Consider the following 7463-nt stretch of genomic DNA (forward strand, 5'->3'; position numbering starts at 1 on the left):
TTGTTTAGGAACTGGGGAGACATATGTAGCTGGAATGCAGAATGTGTGAAGGGGAGCTGGTGGGTGATAAAGCTAGAAAAGTCAGCTGGCATCTGATTGCAAAGGACCTTGTGTATCTTGTTTGAAATTTTGGACTCACTTCTAAGGTCAATGTGAAACCATTTGAAAGGTTGGAGCCCGGCAGTTTCAGGGTGAGATTTATGTTCTGGAATGTTCACTTGGTCTGCTGTGGGACAAATGTATTGGACGGAGTGCTGCTCAACTGTTATTTACTTCCTTTGTTTATTTCTGGTTGTTCCTCCCTTTCATTTTTCATTTTTAAAATGCCAACTTCACTGGACTTTACTGATTGTTAAAAGAATTTATCCACACCCGGGCCAACACATCCCTTGTAAGGCAGGTGGCAGAGGTTAGGATGACTGACAGGAAAACCTCTGCTATGATGGAGCCAACTGGTAAAGAGAAGGGTGGTAGATTTTAACTTGCCTTCCCTATGGCTGCACTTTGTTCACTGTCCGTATTTCACACACTCACTCTCACCAGATGCTAGGAACGAACAGTCAACTCTAGATTCCATGCCTCCCCCACCCACAAATGACAAATGGGTGTATTTTTTCTGACCCTGAAGGGGTTTCACACAACACTTACCAGAAACTATAAATCCTGTTCCAAACTCAGCAGGAGGGAGAAGCAAAGTCAAACACACTGACCTGCAAATCTTCCTCTCGAGGGGTTTGATAGCATTTGTCTCCCAGAAACCTTGCTTTTGAAAAAAGAGATTTCTCCTGTCTGAGATCTCAGGTGCCTGTCAGCCAGCCCTGTAGGGGGGGACTGTCTGATGTAGGGAAGAGGGGGCTTGCCAGGAAAATCTCTTCTGGCAACAAAGGGCCCACTTCTGCACTGATACAGAAACTTACTTCTCACCCTGATGCTTCTTGTAGAGCAGGCACTCCTAGAATTTGTCATGTATCTTTATCCACCTTTGAGTATACTCTTGGGGTTTTCATCTTATTTCCCTGGCCTTCCTTCTCAGTCTCTCATGGAACCCTCTTTATCTGCTCCTGTGATGAATGTTGGAGTACACAGAGATCCACCCTCACCCCTTCTCACCACTCCCACTCCCTAGCTGCACCAGCTTTGCAAAGGTCTGGAGGAAGGCCCAGCTGGAACATTGCCAAACAGAGCTAGTGTTGAGGTTTGGGTCCTGAAGGAAACCAAGAGCCAGAGGAGTTAGAGGTGTGTCTGAGATGAAGTTTCTCTATGGTGCTTCTTTTCTGGGGAGAGGGGGATCCCAGAACTTTTAAAATGCAGATTCCTAGATCCCACCCAGGGAAAGTCTTCTTTACTCAGTTAGGAATGCAACACAGGCATGTGTGTTTTGAAAAAAATCTTTAAGAGATGGTCTATCACTCCTTCTTATTTTGAAAAAAAAATGGAAACCTGCAGAAAGTTATAAAATTAGCACGAGTACCCTTTATCCAGTTTTACCAACTAGTAATGTGTTGCCATCTTGCTTGTCTACCTAGCACACAACTGACTAAAATGATGAATGTGTAATTATTATCATATAACATAATAACTATTATCTTGCTGAACCGTTTGAAAGTTAGTTGCAAACATTAGGATATTCAAGTACTGTAGTGTGTATCTCCTAGGAATAAGGACATTCTTTCACATATAGTTCATATACAGTTTTCCTTAAATATCCTAATAATGGCCTCTTCAGACATTCTCCTCTACCCCCTCCAAAATCCACATATTGCATGGAGTTATCCTTTAGTCTCCTGTCATCTAGAACAGTTCCCCAGCCTTTTCACTAGTCTTTCATAACACTGACATTTTTTGAGCTCAGGCCAGTAGTTTCGAAGAATGTCTGAGAGATTTTGACATACAGCCAAGGTAAAGAACAGCTTAGAGACTAGTTTGGAGAGATCACAACCAGTTAATGAACTGAAGGGCAGGCCTGGAGCCAAAACAGAGACTCAGGAACTGCATGAAAAACTGAAAGGAGGTCAGAAGGGTAGTGAAGAAGGGTGGTGGCTGGGCAGATTGAATGGCTTAAAAATAAAAGGTCACAGCAGCTCTTCTCAGGATTACAAACACTGAAATACACCCAACAGTGATTCACCTGGTGATTTCTTGAGTTCTCTCACCCGACTCCTGTGCCCCAGGGCCTTGTGTTGATTGGTTATGGCATTCATTCAACATATGCCATGTGTCAGGCACTGTTCTAAGCACATTTACCTCATTATACTTTTACCACAACAGACTCCCTAGAAGGCAAGAACTGTGATTGTCCCTATTTTTATTTTTTTTAATTGAAGTATAGTTGATTTACAATATTGTGTTAGTTTCAGCTGTACAACAAAGTGATTCAGCTTTAAACATATACATATATAGCAGATTCTTTCCTATTATAAGTTACTACAAGATATTGAATATATTTCCCTATGCTGTATAGTAAACTTTTATTGTTTATCTACTTTATATATAGCAGTGTGGATCCCTTAATCCCAAACTCCTAATTTATTAAATTAGGAATGATTGTCCCTATTTAATGAATGAGGAAACTTGAAGCCCAGTGTGGTGGTAACTTGTTTAGGGTCACACAGCTAGTATGTAGGGTTCCAGAATTTGAACTCAGGCAGTCTGGCTCCAGGGCCTTCACTTTTATTTGTTCATTTTATGTTTAAAACTATTATTCATTTGATTTTTGGTTCTAGGATACAGAACAGTTCTATCATCCCCCTAAACACCTTGGTGCTCTCCCTTTATAGTCACCCCACCTCACTCCCTCCTATGAATAATGTTGTCATTTTTGTTTTGTTCCTTCTGGAGGCTGTGTTTCCAACTTCAGTTAGGGTTTTTTAAATTGTGCACCACTAAGCAGGTCTTTCCTATATATTCACTAACCAATAGTCACTTGGGCCTTCACAAAGTACTGTTAGTTCAGTTTTCCATCTGCGTTATGCTAGTTAGGAGCAGTTAAAATGCACCCAGAGGTCCAGAGTAAACAGCTTTATTGGCAGCTTTCCTGAGTTCCAGTACTTCCTAATTTCCCAGGCTTCCATGTTTGGTTCTCATGGTTTCTTCATGGCTAGAAAGAACCCATGTCCAGAATTGTGCTGGGACTAGGAGGAGACTAGGAAGGAGTAGACAGAAACTAATAATGAAAGCCCTGGGTTTAGGCCCCTCCCTCTTAGAGCTGCAGGTGTATTGAACAGAAAGGAAAGTTCTTCAGAATTCCAGCTTCTGCCATTTCCCATTTCTGGCTGCTCCTTGCCTCTGCCTTCACCCCCACTGTGGGACTACCTGGTGACTGGGGCACTAGAGAACAGAAAAAAGGGGAAGGGGAGAAAGCACCCATGTATGTCCTGCACTCTGTCTGGAACTTAGGATTTCCCTTTTTCGCTCCTCCATGCAAAACTAGTGGTTTCCTCCTGGATCTCCTTTTGCATCACTGTGCTCACTTCCAGTTTTTAGAATGTGTTGAGTTTGTGGTGGGAGATGCTGGAGGAACAAATGTGGTAAACTCTCTACCAGTTTGGTGTTACTTTTATTTCTATGGTTCTCTGATCTGTCTGCTGATATGTATTGAGTTCTCAAAGAGTTGCTCATGTATTCTGTACAAGTTTTAGAGTCAAGTTAAGTGGAGGATAAAGAGGTGTGTGTTTATTACATTATATCCAGAATCAAAAATCGACCCTCACTTTTAAACCCTATGCCACACCGCCTCTCCACATAAATGTCCCACAGACCTTATGAGCTCATTATGTGCCAATCAGACTTCATTACCTATTCATTCACTTTAGTCTTACCTCTTCCAATGATCCCTATCTCAACTAATCCCACCATTATTTACCTAGTTGTCCAAGCCCATTGGAATGACTATTGCTGAAGCTGAAGCCCCAATACTTTGGCCACATGATGCGAAGAGCTGACTCTGGAAAAGAGCCTGGATCTGGGAAAGATTGAAGGCAAAAGTAGAAGCAGGCAGCAGAGGATGAGATGGTTAGATAGCATCACCAACTCAATGGACATGAATTTGACCAAACTCCAGGAGATAGTGAAAGACAGGGGAGCCTGGCGTATTTCAGTCCGTGGGGTCGCAAAGAGTCAGACACAGCTTAGCAACTGAACAGAAATGAACAACCAAGCCCAAATCCTGGGCATTGTCTTTGACTCCTCTCCCTCTATGCTGTTCACATCCAGTCATTCATTGATCCTTGCTTCTCCCTCCTTGTGGCTCAGCTGGTAAAGAATCTGCCTGCAATACAGGAGACCTGGGTTCGATCCCTGGGTTGGGAAGATCCCCTGGAGAAGGGAAAAGATACCCACTCCAGTATTCTGGCCTGGAGAATTCCTGTATAGTCCTGTATACAGGAACCCTGTATACAGGAGAACCCCCTGTATAGTCCATGGGGTTGCAAAGAGTCCGACACCACTGAGTGACTTTCACTCACTCTCCCTCCTTATTTTCACAATCTTAAATTATTCAGGCCATTATTCTTTACCACCTGGATTATTGCTACAGTCAGCTAATTGGTGTGACAGGCTATTTTTTTTTAATTCAGCTGTCTACTTTTTATTGGCTGTATACACAAAAACACAAAAATATTAGCCAATATATTATTTTTATGCATTTTTATGGAAGTATAATTACTTTACAAAGTTGTATTCATTTCAACTGTATAGCAAGGTTTTATATATATATATATACATATATATATATATATACACACATACATATATATATTCTTTTTTCAGATTCTTTTTCATTATAAGGTATTATAAAATATTGACTATAGTTCACTATGCTATACAGTAGGTCCTTGTTGTTTTTCCTATTTTATATATAGTAGTGTGTATTTGCTAATCCCAAACTCCTGATTTATCTCTCCCCCTCCCTGATATCCCCTTTGGTAACCATAAATTTGTTTTCTATGACTGTGACTCTGTTTCTATTTTGTAAATAAGTTTTTTGCAACTCTGTGAACTGTAGCCTGCCAGGTTCCTCTGTCCATGGGATTTTTCAGGCAAGAATACTGGAGTGTGTTGCCATTTTCTCCTCTAGGAGATCTTCCTGACCCAGGGATCCAACCCATATCTCCTATGTCTCCTGCATTGTAGGCGAATTCTTTACCTGTTGAGCCATCAGGGAAGCTCTTTATTATATATAATGTGTATATGTTAATCCTAAACTCCTGATTTATCTCTCCCCCTCCCCACTATCCCCTTTGGTAATGGGAAGTTTGATTCCTATGATTATGATTCTGTTTCTATTTGGTAAATAAGTTCATTTGTATCATTTCTTTTTAGATTCCACATATAAGTGATATCATATGTTATTTGTCTTTCTCTGTCTGACTTACTTCACTTAATACATGACAATCTCCAGGTCCATCCACGTTGCTGCAAATGGCATTATTTCATTCTTTTTATTTTATTTTTTTTTTTTTATGTGCAAAACTGTTTATTATAGAAGTTATTACAATACCGAAAATCTGAGAAAATCAAACAATACAGAATTGTTTAAACAATATAAGGCATGACAAAATACTCACGAACCCATGGAAAGTGCTGCCGTAAACCAATATACTTACAAAGAATGGCGCATATGATATTTTAGGTTGTCCAATGCAGGTGACAGAGCAAAAATAACAATCTTTTCATGAAAGAAGTCTGGAAAACAATCTACCCAAAATGTCAGTAACAATTATTTCTGGTTCAGCCAGTTCAATCACTCAGTCATGTCTGACTGTTGACGACCCCATGGACTGCAGCACACCAGGCTTCCGTGTCCATCAACAACTCCTGGAGCTTGCTCAAATTCGTTTCCATAGAATTGGTGATGCCATCCAACCATCTCATCCTTCTCCTCCTGTCTTCACTGTTTCCCAGCATCAGGGACTTTTCCAATGAGTTGGTGCTTCGCATCAGGTGGCCAAAGATTTGGAGCTTCAATTTCAGCAACAGTGCCTCCAGTGAATACTCAGGACTGATCTCCTTTAGGATGGACTGGTTGGATCTCCTTGCAGTCCAAGGGTATTTCATTCTTTTTAATGGCTGAGTAATACTCCATTGTATATATGTACCACTTCCTTATCTGTTCATCTGCTAATGGATATTTATTGTTTCCATGTCTTAAGCCTAATGTATTACTGATGTTATCACAAGCTGAACTTACCCTGGTCAAGAAGCAGAACATTACCAGCATCCAAAAGCCCCTCTTTTGTGCTTCCTCTAAAATACTACCCCTTCCCTTCTTCCTATAGGTGACCACTAGGCCAACTCTCAACACCACAGCTTGTCTCTGCCATTTAAAAAACTTTATGTATAAATAAAATCATACTGTATAATTTTCTTGTGCCTAATTTCCTTAGCTCAACATTATATTTGTAAGAGTCAATCATGTTGCACATTGTTTTATTCTCACTGCTGTATAATATTCCATTGTATGTTATATCATCTATTTTATGGTTGATAAACATTGGAGTTGTTTTCAGTGTGGCTTGTTCAGGATATTGCTGCCACATCTTCCCACGCAGCATTGCCCTTGGCCACGGAGACTGTGCCCACTTTCAGCTCTTGTGCCTCAGCATGACTGCTTTGGGTGTCCTGAGGCTGCCCTGCAGCCCCAAGGCTCGCATGGGCAGCCAGTGGCAACTCCAGCAGGGCCTTGCTGCCAGCCCTCTGGCTACCAGCCCCTTACGGAGCTCTCAGACTGATCTTAGGCAGATGGCCACCCTTTTCCAGTGAAAGGCCAGCTTTGAAGATAAACTCAAAGGGGAAAGTTTGTGAGATGAGTTGTACTGCTGTCACAGGAAGTGGATGCTAGATTACAGGCATGGCAGCTCAGGCAGCAGGAGAAGTTGCAGAAAGAAGACAGGAAGCAGCAGAATGCTCTTAAACCCAAAACGTCTCTACTGCAGAACCCACAACCAAGTCAATAAAAAAGTGACTCCTGTCCCCTTTCAAAAAGAAAAAAGAAAAAAAAAAAACAATAGTGCTGCTACGAATACTCCACTCCTATGCATGTCTTTTGGTGGCCATAAGCATTCATTTATACTTGCTATATACTTAATGATGATATTTCTGACATGTATATGTTCATCTTTAATAGATACTGTAAAATTATTTACCAGAGAGGTTGTACCAATTTAAACCTCTACCAGTGATGTATGAGAGTTCCTGTTGCTCTACAGTTGGATAATACTTTAAGAGATTAATATGTTAGTATATATTTTTCTCTACATATATTCCTCCTTCTATTTTCTTCACTTAAGCAGGTAGCTGGTTCTGGCCCTCTTGGCCACCAGGAGGTTTGTAGAAGGGCAGAAAATTGACATTTCCCACAACACTTCATGACTTTTGTTCACAAGAGCTTTGAGTCCCAGAGGGAGGGGAAAAATTGCCAGTAAAGAAAAAACATCTTAGAAGAAACAGAAAGGAAAGAGGCTTTT

The 7463-nt window shown here is 40.9% G+C and overlaps 1 pseudogene; it reads left to right on the forward strand.

Annotated features, from left to right (window-relative positions):
* Positions 1–415: 415 nt before the first annotated feature.
* LOC133052772 (large ribosomal subunit protein mL52-like) lies at positions 416–6953 on the forward strand (annotated as a pseudogene).
* The last annotated feature ends 510 nt before the right edge of the window (positions 6954–7463 follow it).

The sequence above is a fragment of the Dama dama genome, chromosome X (genome assembly GCF_033118175.1).
Source record: "Dama dama isolate Ldn47 chromosome X, ASM3311817v1, whole genome shotgun sequence".
NCBI classification, from domain to species: domain Eukaryota; kingdom Metazoa; phylum Chordata; class Mammalia; order Artiodactyla; family Cervidae; genus Dama; species Dama dama.